Source organism: Vulpes vulpes, chromosome 15, assembly GCF_048418805.1.
Source record: "Vulpes vulpes isolate BD-2025 chromosome 15, VulVul3, whole genome shotgun sequence".
In the NCBI taxonomy this organism is placed as follows: Eukaryota; Metazoa; Chordata; class Mammalia; order Carnivora; family Canidae; genus Vulpes; species Vulpes vulpes.
In genome coordinates, this window is record NC_132794.1 from 62,824,216 (window position 1) to 62,838,479 (window position 14,264).

Consider the following 14,264-nt stretch of genomic DNA (forward strand, 5'->3'; position numbering starts at 1 on the left):
ATATGAATCATAGAATTTCCTGATAATAATCTAAATATTGCAACAAACCTCCAAAATGGAATAAAAAAAACATACAATTTACATATACCGTGTTAAAATTTTCAGCAGGACTGAAAATCACAACTGTTTTTTCAAATCGGATCCTAACATAGTGTGGTTTTCAAATCAAGCCACTTCTTGGTAATTGGGCCTCTGTGACTAATAAGTGAAGAGACTCTTTAAATGTGTTAATTTGTTTTAGATTTTAAAATAATTTTTTGTTGATTTCTCTCTAGGAGTGTTTTGTGTTAGGAACCCCCATTTGTCTCCATTTTCATGAAAGGTGGATAGTCATAAAAATGTGATGAAGACTAGCCTGTCCATAAACATGTCGAAACACAACTTTTTCTTCTTCCATTCAGCTGAGGAAACAGAGATTTTTTTTTTTTTTAAGCAATGAACTTAATATTGCAGAAATACACTTCACAATTTGGGCAGGGGTGTGTGGAGAGAAATGGATGGTGAGTACCAAGGAAAATAATAGAGGGAAAGAGGGAAAGCCCACCCACTGCCTTCCAACAGGGAAAGTGAATATAAGGGGACGCGGAGAGCTTCAGGGTTCCCACTGGCAAGAAAGACACCCTTCTCTTTCTGACACTCCCACCTCATGGCTTCCGAAATGCTGTGCCCTTTGCCTGCTCAGCTCTTCAAGCTTGGCTTTTGCCCCTTTCAACACCCCTAAGGCTCAGTCCTTAGCATTCTGCTGTGGTTCCCCTGCAAGGCTCTTCCTTCACTGTTGTGTTGGCCTCCCACTAATCCATTCCCATATCAAGAAAGATCCACCTCACCCAGCGTCATCCTAAGAGCAGCACATGTTCAGAGGCCTTCAGATCGATTTTCCTGAGATGCCCCACCATCCCCAGAATATAAACGAATAAATATGAACAAGCACCTACTGTGTGCAAACTGCCGCAGGGGATGCATTTTCATCTTTTTCCATCATCAGAGTTAATTGGAGGAAATGCAGAACAATATTGGCTCACAGAGAGGGAGCTGGAAGTGGACCCCACCTGGGCAGAGCATATGTGCATGGGACCCATTTACTGCTTTCATCACTTGCCTTCGTGGGACTGAGCCACATCTGGATCCCATTATAATTATGAAAGGTGCAGGCTTCATGCTTGCTCCAAAGCCCAGCTCTGATTTCACAACCAGCCTGGAGAAGCAGGAGGCAAGTAAATACTTCCTGTTCCATTTGTAATCAACATGCACTTGACATCAATAAACCGGGATAATTACATTATCATTATCATTACCATCATTATTATTGGATACAATCGAGGAGACAGTAATAGAGGTTTTTGCAGGATCCTCTCGGGACAGATGGGACCGACACTAGAGTAGGAGGGTGGAGGATGCCATTTGTCGCTTCCCTTAGCCAAGTAGATGAGGCAACTCTTTAAATGATCTCAAAAGATGTAAAGATCTGATCTCCTAGAATAGTGATCGATTGTTCCCATTGTTTCTTCTACACAATGACAAGGTGTGCAGGCCTTGAGAATTTTCTGGAACACTAGAACATGGGAGGAAGAGGATCTTTAAAGATAGTCAAGTCCAGCCTCTTTTTCTCTTTCTCTTTTTTTATTTTATCTTATTATTTTATTTTTGCTATTAAGGAAATGGAGGCCAAGGGACTTGTCAGCACGTTAGTTTGTAGAACTCAAATTAGAACTTCAGACCTGGCCTTTATACTTCCTCCACTGGCTAGGAAGGGCTTACCCAGGCTGCCTTCACTCTTATAGGGCAGCTTCTTCACCAGGAATTAGACTTTCTAATGGCTCAAGACTCTTCACTTTGGCCCTTAGAACTTCTATTGTCCATTATCTAATGTAATATAAATATTTGGAAAACAGCCACTTGGCTTCTCCCCTGAAAACAGAACTGCATTCAACCACTGAACTTTACAGCAGACTAGTTGTGCTGAAAACCCTCAGAGTAGTGTGGGTTGTTAGACACTGGCAAGTGTTGTGGAGAGATTATTTCCTTTTGAAAAATCTTGATGTTAGAGGTACATATGTATATATATCTTACTTGGATATATTCTTTGTTGGATGATTTCCTGTCATCAAATGAATCCTGAAGGGGCATGGATGGTGGTGGAAAGAGAAACAGATTATTTTGTGTTATCCATTATTTTGTGTGACATCACACCCACAATGCTGCTGTGTTTTTAGAATTGTTCGTTTGAACAGTAGTTAAGTCAACTAGTCAATGAAACTACCTGATAGTGACAGATGGTAACCAGACTTACTGTGGTGATCGCTTTGCAATGAGGACAAATGTTGAATCACCACGTCGTGTAGATAAAACTAATAGAATATTACACATCCATTCCACAGTTCAATAAAGAAAATTGTTTTTAATGAAACTAACTGGGACATCCGTACTCACAAACGTGTGTGAACATGTGCACGCATACATGGGTGCACACACACACCTTTTTTTTTTTAAACTCATCTTCCTTACTTTTCACTCCATCATTTGCACAGAAATGTACAAAGAAAAACAAAACCACCCACGATCTTTATACTCACAGCCGTGTCTGGTGTCTCAGTGCTTGGGTGGTAACCACCAGATAGAATCATCCTTGAATGTATCCCTAACCTTTTGAGTCTTTGATTAATAAACAAATGCTGTTGATTCTAAAGTTATTTTAATTACGATTAGAAAAAACAAAATATGATTAGTAAGCAAGTCTTTACTTAGAGTTGCCTTCTAAGTCAATTCTTTGGTGAGCGTTTTAATGAAATATACGGGACACCTCCTGGCTGCAAGGATCAATCATGTCAAAGTGACCCCTTTCAAAAGCAGCTTTTCTGTTTAGGAAAAGGACAAAGGAGTCAGTCCAGGGTGGCTGCTCAAAAGAACTGGCTGGACGAATGCAGATTGGTGTCCTTTGCCAAATGTGGGCCTCTGGTTCATTTCCTTCAATTTGCTCACCTTTCTTGTATGAAATGACCTGATTTTCCTCAACATCTTGATGATTTATTGTAAATAAGGGTTATTTATAAGAAATCTTCCCGGTGGAATAGCAGAATTATGTAATGGCTTCCCAAGAGGCCAGCTCAGCATGGTAACTCCCCTTCCTCCAATTCAGGGCAGAAACAAGAAAATAAAACCTCATTTAACTGTTTATTCAACCCAAATAAATCTGGCTCCGGGGCCTGCCAAGATTTTACAGTGCCAGAGGCAAGGGGGTGAGAAACCAGAAAGGGAAAAGAGGAAAGAGATTTGTAAAATGTGGGCAAGCAGGGGAAGAAAACAGCTCACACGGCATGAGCTTCCTGCCTCCACAGACCCTGTTTATGAAATCTGAGCTCCAGCACCCCCGACACATGGAACCAGGATACAAAACGGATGGAAAATGAGAAAACTTCAAGCCGTTTCCTGACTTCTCCAGTGTGTTCTCACCTTTTACCAGTTGGGCCCCAGACAGGACAGGTGCGAACAACATTTCCTTCACACTGTGTCCCTGCACTCCAGTCCTTGTTTCTTGGAGTTCAGAGGGGCTGCCTGCTAGAAGGGACCTCAAAAGGTCATCCAGTTGATCCCGTTGCCTTCAGGCAACAGTGCCTCACCGTTGAAGATTGCATACTTTGTTTTGGAATATTCCACAATCCCTGTTGGTCATTCTTTTTCAAAGTTGAACCATTCCGTTGTCAAAATGTTTGCTACTTGGAAGCAAGAGAGAAGGGCGACGCTATAAAAAACAAACCCTGCTTTATATTTCTTCCACATGCTCTTCTTTCTATTACCTTATGTCCTCGGTGACAGGCAGGGCAAGTAAGTTATCTGCAGTAGGCTGAGGGCGGGGGATGAAACACTTTGCCTCAGTGTCACACACCATTGATAACTTCTTTCCACCGTGACAACCAGATCGCACGGCTCTCAGAAAGGCAATCTCCCTGCATCATTAAAGTATTGAGAAGCGGATGGAAGGTTGAAATGCAGAAACAGTGAGTGTAAGCAACAAGTGCCAGGATACGAGCTGTGAAGGGATGCAAATCCAGACAGAAGTTAACATTGTCAGAGAACCCAAGGAGGCTATTTATTTATTTATTTATTTAATTTTAAGATGGGGGATGGCCGACTGTGTTTATGGAGTAAGAGGAAGGAGACAGTGAAGACAGTGAGGTTGAATAAGTAGAAGGGGTTGAATGTTTAAAAGAAGAAATAATTAAGGGAGAAAAACCCGGCAGGAAGAGCATAGTTTGTGGTACAGAACTCAGGTGGAGGTACGCCTGGGTGGCTCAGTGGTTAAACATCTGCCTTTGGCTCAGGTCATGATCCTGGGGTCCTGGGATAGAGTCTGGCATTGGGGTCCCCACAGGAAGTCTGCTTCTCCCTCTGCCTATGTCTCTGCCTCTCTCTCTCTCTGTGTCTCTCATGAATAAATAAAATTAATAAAAAAAAAAAAAAGAACTCAGATGGAACGATTAACCTTGGACATCAGAAGGCCATCATGTCTTCTGAGATGGATGGGAAAGGGATGAAGGGGGTGGTGCATGAAGATAGCTTATAGGTAGAAGGAGTCAAAGTCATCTGCTGAGTGAGAGTCGCAGGGTTTACTGGGGGTTTGAGGAGAGCAGAGGGGATTCTTAGTGGCCTCTGAGGAAGTAGGAGAGAGCATTACCTAGGGGGACAAGAAGCTTTGCAGAGAAGGGTGGATGGCAGGGAATGAATGGTGATTTCCAGCCAAGGTCCTGTGGGACTTTTTCTAGCATCACTCAGCAGCTCAGGTTTAAGAATGGGGGTCTAGGCTGGTTGAGATAACCCAGAGTTGGAGGTTCACAGGAAAGTGGGTGGAGGGATGAGGTAGAGAAGTTGAAGATGCTGATTAGAAGGATCTGGACTGGGGGAGGAAGAAATAGAGCCAGAGGAGAGTGGATGACAGCAAGAAAAGCAGGAGGCAGGAAACTGGAGTTGAAGAATCAAAGGCTTGGAGGTGAGGATGTTGAGGTTAGACCCTGAGACACTGGGTTTGAGACCTTAGAGGTGGAGCAGTTCTGGGACATGACACAGTATTCAAGGTGGCCTTGTAAGTGGGTAGCTAGAGAGGAGTATAAAATGAGACTAGCAATCTATCCACAGCTTATTCTTTGGATAGGGAAACTGGGTCCCACTTGGTGGTGGAGGGGAACACAGTAGTGGCCTACCCCTTATTCTTCTTTTCTGACCATAATTCAAACTTAACATTTCTATCATTAAAGTTGTCCCAAAGGTCCTCTGTGAGAAGCTGATGGTTGATACAGCTGCCTGCCACAGATGCTATATTCTCACATCAGCTCTGTCCTGGGCGTGGGGCGTGGGGGGCCGTAGCCCCAGGCCTCATCCAACCCTCTTTTCTGACAGAGGCATTGACAAAGGTTCTTTGCTTGATCAAACTTCAGTCAGTCTCCTGAACCTTCTCCTAGGCCTCTCTGTCCACTTCCTTATAGTTTAAACAGAACTCCCTCCCCTGGATATCAGTTGGGGTTCTGCATCCTCCACCCTTGCTCAGGTGGTCTGCTCACCCTGGCCTTTCTTCAGCAAGAATCCTATCCAGTAGTTTAAGCCAGAATCCCCCTCACCCCTGATGTTTCCTCTTAATAATTTTCTATCCACTGACCACCACTCTACTTCTTGGCTATAAGTTCGCACTTACTATGCCACATTCAGAATTAAGCCCGCCTCTATTCCAGAGTCCCCTGTCACCTATTGCAATAAATACATAGTTACTTTATATAACTACTTTACTGTCCAACTCTGTTTTTAATTTGACAGCACTGAGGGGTTTCAAGGAATCTTCTTGATTTCAATTTTGAGAGCTTAGGGATGTGTGTCAAACCATCAGAGCATCCCCTAGTAATTCCTTACGTATTACCTGTAAATTTATCAAAATATTCTGAGTTCGTTTGGGTTTTCAGCATGCACCACGCCCTGAGGTAATATGTTACATAAATTTATCATTTTCTCTGTAAGGTAATATTTTCTTTTACTAGCCTTAAATTTGTACCTTTTAAGCTTCCAAAGATACCTCTAATTTAGAATTTTGGATTTACACACCTGATAATTTTAGAGACGGCTTTCCCCAGGCTTCATCTTTATAGAGTTGACTGTTAATCTATTTGTCTGTTCACCTCCAGTCCCCCTGCCTTCACATGCCCATCTCTGACAGTGCTGTTAGCTAGATAGTGATGCCTTTTGATTAGCTTCACAGCCTTCAAAGCACTCATAGTCCATCTTATTTGAACTCTGTTGAAATTCTAAGAGTTAGGAAGAACACTCTTTCCATTGTATAGGTCAGAAGGAGGTTGACTTGCCCAAAGACATACTTGACTTAGGATTCCAAATTCTGGGCTTTCTCCATACCCCCAAACTCTGATATTTCAGTTAGGAGCATGGCTTTTCAGGTTCTAGGTTCAAATCTCCACCTTGTCACTTTTATGAACTTAGACAAATTATTTTTTACAAGTCTGAATATCTTCATCAATAAAACCAGGATAAATGTTTTTAACCTGAAAGGCTGTTATATCGATTGAATGGGAATATATCCAAGAGTGCTCAGAGCAAAATTCCTGGTCCTTTTCCTGAATTATAACAGAGATCCTAACAGTCATGGTTTACAACTATAGTTTGGGAAATTCTTCCATGATTGCTCTATTTTATACTTTGCCAGACTTAAGCTCATTTATACATTTTCTGTTTGTTCACATGTCACTGCAACAGCCCAACAACTGCAGAATACACATTGTTTTTAAGTGTACAGAGAACATTTATCAAGATAGACTATATTCTAGGCCATTAATCAAATTTCAATAATTTGGAAAGGATTAAAATTCTACAAAGTTTGTCGTCTGACCACAATGAAATAAATGAGAACAAACAGATATCTGGAAAACCCCCAAATATTTGGAAACTAACACATTTCTGAATAACCCATGGGTCCATGGATCAATGAAGAAATTAAAAGGGGAAATTAGAAATTAACTGTTTTGAGTTAAATGAAAATGAAAGGACAGCATATCAAACTTTGCAGCGTATATCTAGATCAATGCTTAGAAGGAAATTTATATGCTAATATTATTAGCTAAAATGCATATATTATAGGAAAAATCTTGAAGAAATGACCTAAACTTCCAGATGAAGAAACTGGAGAAAGGGGAGCAAATAATAATAAAGATAAGAGCAGAAATCAATGAAATAAAAAAGAGAATAATCATATCAATAAAACAGAACTTAACTCTTTAACAAAATCAAGAAAATTAATAAATGTCTACCCAGATTGATTAAAAGAAAAAATTATAACAAAATTAAGAATATCAGGAATGAAGGAGGTATCATTGCTACAAGTCTTAAGGGCATTGAAAGAAAAATAGGAAAATAATTTGAACAAATTTATGCCAATACGTTTGATAACTTTGATGAAGTGGACAAATTCCTTAAAGAGTACCAACAACCAAAACTCACTCAAGAAGAAATAGAGAACCTGAGAATCCTTATATATATGCTAAGGACAATCTAGAGTTAGGAACCTTCCCATCACAGAAACAAGCAAACAAACAAAGATTTCAAGGCCCAGATGGATTTACTGCTGATTCTGTGAAAATTCAAGGTAGAAATAATACAAATTCTATATAAAGTTTTCAAGAAAATTGAAGAGGAGGGAAGTTTTCCAATTCAATCTATGAGACCAGCACTACTCTGATATGAAAACTAGGAAAAGATATTACAAAATTACAGACCAATCTCATGAACATAGATGTAATACCCATAACAAAATTTTGACAGATCAAATTTGAGCATATATAGAAAAGTGAATATATCATGAAAAATGGGGCTTATTCCAGAAATACAAATAGGTCTAAAATTAAAAAATCAACACAATTGTCCATATTAATAGAGTAAAAAAGAAAAACCATATGATCATCTCAGTGAAAAAAAAAAGCACTATGTAGATGCTACATCCATTTATGACTAAAAACAATAATAACAACAATGACAGCCTCCAGAAAATTAAGACTAGAAAGTACTTTCATCTGTTTGATAAAGGCCATTTATGGAAAAATTAACAACTAATATCTGACTGTTGGTGATGGTGAAAAGACTGAATGTTTTCTCCTAAGATTAGGAAGAAGGTGTATATGTCTGTTTTCAACATTCCTATTCAAATTGAATAATAAAGGTGCAATAAGGCAAGACAATAAATAAAGGCATCTAGACTAGAAGCTGTCTTTATTTTTAAATGACGTGATCATTTATTTAGAAGATGCTAAGGAAATTTATTTAAAGTCAGGTGAACTAATAAGTGAGTATACAACAACACTAAAATACAGTAAATATTTGGGTATAAATCTTACAAAATATGTGTAATATCTGCATTACAAACATACAAAAACTACAAAACACTGATGGAAAAAATGGAAGGATATAAATAAATGACAAGATGGTAATACCATGTTCATGGATTAGAAAACTCAACACCACTAAGATGGTAATTCACTCCAGATAGTATAGGCTCATTGCAATTCCAATCAAAAGCTATCTCACTGAGGCTCCTTCCACAGTTTGGCTATTGTGGACATTGCTGCTATAAACATCGGGGTGCAGGTGTCCCAGTGATTCATTGCATCTGCATCTTTCCTAACTCTGGGAAACGAACTAGGGGTGGTGGAAGGGGAGGTGGGCGGGGGGGGGTGACTGGGTACTGAGGTGGGCACTTGACAGGATGAGCACTGGGTGTTATTTTATATGTTGGCAAATTGAACACCAATAAAAAATAAATTTATAAAAATAAAAAAAACAAAAGCTATCTCTGCAAAAATTTTCTTGTGAAAATCTTCAAGTTCATCAGAATTTTATGGAAAATTGAAGGAACTAAGATAGTCAAAACAAGTTTTTAAAAAGAATAATGTCGGATACTTATACCAACCAATTTCAAGACTCTCCATAAAGCTCCAATAATCAATACAGTATGGTATCTATGAAAGAATAGACATAAAATAAACCAATAGAATGGAATAGAGAAATCACTAATAGACCCACACATTTACCTCAATTGATTTTTGTCAAAGGTTCAAAGGCAATTCAATGTTTTCAGTAAATGATACTGGACCAAACAGATAGCCATATGGAAAAAAATAAAGTTCAATATCTACCTGTAACATATACAAAGCTTAACTCAAAATTGGTAAGATATAAATACAACATCTAAAACTATAAAACTTTTAGAAGAAAATGTAGAAGAAATAATTTTCATTTCCTTGAAACATTATTAAAAAGTATGATTCATCTAAGAAAAAATTGGTAAATTTGGCTTCATCAAAATTAAGAACTTTTGCTTTTGACATTGTCAGGAGAATGAAAAACCAAGTCAAAATTGGGAGAAAATATTTGTAAATTACATATATGATAAAGGACTTGAATCAACACATATAAAGAACTCTCAAAAGTTAATAAGAAGCAAAAGTTTAAAGTTGGGGGGAATACTTAAACAGATGCTTCACCAACAAAGAAATACAGGGGACAATAAACACGAAAAGATACTTAACTCTGTAAACAATTTGGGAAATGTTAATTAAAACCCCAGTGTGTTAACATTACCCACCTATTAAAGAGGCTAATAAAATAACAGTAACAACAAAAACCCCTAAGAATTAAAACTGAAATTCTCATACATTTCTCATAGAAACGGAAAATGGTACAGTCATTTTGAATAACAGTTGGGCAATTTTTTTTAAGATTTATTTATTTATTCATGAGAGACACAGTCTGAGAGAGAGAGAGGCAGAGACATAAGCAGAGGGAGAAGCAGGCTCCTTACAGGGAGCCTGATGCGGGACTCTCTCTCGGATCCTGGGATCATGACCTGAGCTGAAGGCAGGTTCCCAACCTGCTGAGCCACCCTAGTGTCCCCAGTTGGGCAATTTCTTAATTTAAATATATACTTATGCGACCTGGCAGTCCTTCTTCTAGATATATGCTTATTTACCTGAGTGAAATAATAGTTAATATTCACACAATAACCTGTACATGAATGTTTATAGGAGCTTTACACATTACTGGCAAAAACTGGAACCAAATGTCCTATAAACTTGGGTAGACAAACTGTGGTATATATTTATACAAGTGAACACTAGTCAGCCATAAAAAGGAATAAGCTACTAATACACAGAACAACATGAATGAATCTCAAGTGCATTAAACTAAGCTAAATTTAAATGTTATCTTATATAAATCTATTTATATGGTATTCTTTATTATTTTTTTATTTTTTTTAAAAAAATATTTTATTCATTTATTCATGAGAGGCATACAGAGAGAGGCAGAGACACAGGCAGAGGGAGAAGCAAGCTCCATGCAGGGAACCCAACGTGGGACTTGATCCTGGATCTCCAGGATCACATGCCAGGCTGAAGGTGATGCTAAACCACTGGACCACCAGGGCTGCCCTACATAGAATTCTTTAAAAAGCAAGCTATAAGGATAGGAAACAGATCAGTGTTTACCAGGAGTTTTGGAGGAAAGAAGTCCTGGAACTATTCGGTGTCTAAATAGGTAGTTATCCTGCTATATTTATCAAAACTTACAGAACTATACATGAAAGAGGGTTAATTTATAGTATGTATATTATATCTTATTTTTTTAATTAAAAAAAAACACCAACAAGATTAAGAGGTTAGGTGGTCTAAGATCCACAGTTAGTGAGGGCTGAAATCGGGATTTGAATCCAGTTCTCTCTGACTCCAAAGCCTGTGTTCTTATCCAACAGAGGTCCCACCACAAAACAGTGGAACCTCTTTCAGGCTGGGTTCCTGAAAGACTATGTGAAACATAAACTTCTGCATGTTAAACCACAGATTTTGGGACTGTTTGTTACCACAGCATAATGTAACCTGATCTGACTGATACAACCACAATGCTGCACTCCCCAGTAGCTTCCTTTTGCAAGACCTGAGGATCTGCAAAAGGAAGGTTGTAACCGTGGAACTGCAGACGGGAGAAAGCTATTGAGGGTCTTGAATCCTAGACTTTAGAAGTATCTACTCCACTGGCCAGGTGATGAACTCCCACATAGCTGGACATCCTGCATCCAGTCTATGAAAGTACTATGAAAGGTGGTGGCCCAGTTGCAAAACTATGTAGACTGTGAGTTGGCCCCCTATGGCTCTGCCCAGGAGCATATTCCTTGGTCTCTCACTGGCAGTCTCCAAAGGCCAAGTCCTGTGGGCACCAAGAGTATCCAAAGCCTTCCTGTTTGGAATCTAGTGCCCTGGCTGGCTCCTGCACTTTCAGGCTACGTTTTCCTGTGCAGGTTACAATGTTCTGTGGAAAATGTGAAGCAGAAATTGTTGTGATAAGCCCGGAGCGGAGGGGCCTCTGGGGAGCAGCCCTGGTGAGCTGGGTCACCTCATTTCGTGAGGGCCAGCCCTGGGGGAGGCTCCACCAGCTTAATTAAAGCCAGCAGGAGCCTGTTTGAAGCAAGAGGAGCAAAAGAGTGAGGGCAGCAAAGAGCAGGCTAAGTCAAACCCACATCCTTCTGCTAGAGCCCAACCGGGAGTCCCACAGGCTGGAGCCCAGTCAAAACCAATGCACAGGATGAATGAGGGACAGCATGGGGAGCATTGTGGGAGCCAGGGGAGCAGGGGAGAGGGCCTGGGCGAGAAGGCAAGGTGGCTGACCTAGGGGGAAATCCCAGCTCTTCTCTGGGAAAGTAGTTCCTAGGGCAAAGCTGCTCGTGATCACCAGGGTAACTAGCTGGGGTGTGGGGGTTGAGGAACACAGGAATCCTAACAAATGTGTTCATCCACGGTACAGGAAAACATTTCAAGGCCAAATATTGCTACTAGAGCTTCTTTTGGAAGATTTGCTCACAAGCTCCAGCCCAGAGAACCCTCTTCCTTCTGGAGGGTCTCCTTTTCTGCACTGTTCATTGACCTTTGTATGGGTAAGTGCATGGGCAGCAGGGGCCCCAGCTTCTATTCCCCTGTATCCTTAACCATAGCTGCCAGGGGCCTCATCTATAGACCTGGAAGACACGGCCTTTGGTTTCTGGAGCTACTGGCCCATACCCTGCTTCGGGGTGGAGAGGAACAGATATCTTTTCCTTCCATAGCCATGAACTTTGGGAAGACTTTTGAGAGGACTTGACTTCTGACTAGCAGAGGTGATAAAGGGGTTGACAACAGGTCTGAGTATGAATTTGTACATTTATACCTCAGTTTAGAGTTTGCAAAGCCTTCCCACATATCTTGTCTCATTTACCCCAATTAACTATGAGATCATAAGAGCAGGAGTTCTTATTTCCATGTTACAGATGAGGGACTAGAGGCCCTCCAAAGTTAAATGACTCCCCCAAATCCCAGGGATAGACTCAGGAGTCTTTCCTATAGCTTCAACCAGGACAGGTTTTGTTTTATTTTTTCCTTTCAGTCCTACATGGGATATTGGTAAAAGATTTCACTTGGTAAAAAAAAAATATTTAGGGGCGCCTGGGTGGTTCAGTTGCTTAAGCATCCAACTCTTGATTTGGGCTCGGGTCATGAGATGGAGCCCTGCATTTTGCTCCAACCCCACGTTGGGCTCCACGCTGGGCATAGAGCATGGGAAAGAAAGAAAAGAAAGAAGAAAGAAGAAATAAAGAAAGAAAAGAAAGAAAGAAAGAAAGAAAGAAAGAAAGAAAGAACTTAAAGAAAAAAGAAAATTATTTTAAATAGCTACAAATGTTTGAAGATCAATACTCTTATTTTTCCGTTGAGGAAAGAGATGAAACGATTTGCCCAAGCTCATGCTGAATAAAGGGGCAAGGTGAGGCCAGAGCCATTTTTCCTGCTTCCAGACCAGTTTTCTTTTTTACCCAAAATATGGTCCTAGGCCAGAATTGTGCAATGTCTTTACTCTCTGGTAATTCTAGGCATTACTGTTCTTTCTTGCCAGGGTGCAGATAGAACCTCATTATTGACGGCAGAAAGGAAACTGAGTCCTAGTCCAAGGAATAGGGTTTTACATTTCACCAACCAGGACGCCAAGGCCAAGCAGAAGAGATTTTTCCCACGTCATACACTAAGTTCAAGGCAGAAACAGGATGAAGCTGGGAGTTCCCAGGTCTTCAGGGCCAGGCTCTTCCACTGTGCTGTGAGTCTGTCCCTTCTCCTCTCCCTTGAACGGTGCTCCCAGGTCACCTTTCCCCAGCCTGGGCCCTGACTTCCTACCTCCGGAAATTTCTTTCCTCTTTCTTCTCCGACAGCCAATTGCCTCCTCCCTTGGCCTAGGACAGCTCGTCCCTCAGAACCAGGCCAGCGCTCTTTCCAAGGCGCTCAGCAATTCCTGCAGGGTTTCCCTCTCCAGGGCTGCCCACCCCTAGCACCGAGTCAAGGCTACCTGTGCCTGAAAGGAGAAGGATCACAATCTAGTACAGAGTAGAAATGGTGGACATGAAGGAGAGAGATGTCCTTCTGGGAAGTTCCCTAATCCTGGGAAACTTTTCATGACTTCTTCCTCAAGAGCCCTAAGTGTCTGGTCCTGCTGGCATGGGGCTTAGAAGCAGCCTTCATGGGAGGAGTCCCAGGTCACCCCACTAAGGGAAGGTGGTGGCGGGTCCATGCCCTCCTCCTGCCTCAGGTTCCTCTGACTTCCAACCCCACCCACCTTGTTTCTGAGGGGCTCATTCAGCTTTGTGTTCCCAACACGTATATGCAACACCAGCAACAGTGCTTTGCACATAGCATCAGACATTTGCTTAATATTTATTATATATTATTATATTATATACTATTATATATTATTATACTATATACTATTATATATTATTATATTATCTTATGTATTACCACGATATTTATGTTCTATTTATTTATATAATTATATATAATATTTATATATTATATATTTATTGACATATCACTACACTTACATATCACAATATATTATATATAATATATACTATCATTATATATCATATATAATAATACATGATGACATATTACATAATTATAATTATATTATAGAACTTAATATAATTAATATTAATTGATCAGTTATAATTCCTATATCCCCAAGTACTTGTGCAGGACCAAACTCCAAAGGGAGACCAGAAAAGGATCCTGAGCAATATATGCCATGAGTTAGAAGAATGAGAACTAAATCCCAAATATATTTCCCCAAATGCTTTTCTGATAAGTTGTCAATATCTTTAAAGACTCCTTAGAACCCTGTTCTCATCAGTTTCCCTCTCCTGAATTCCTAGT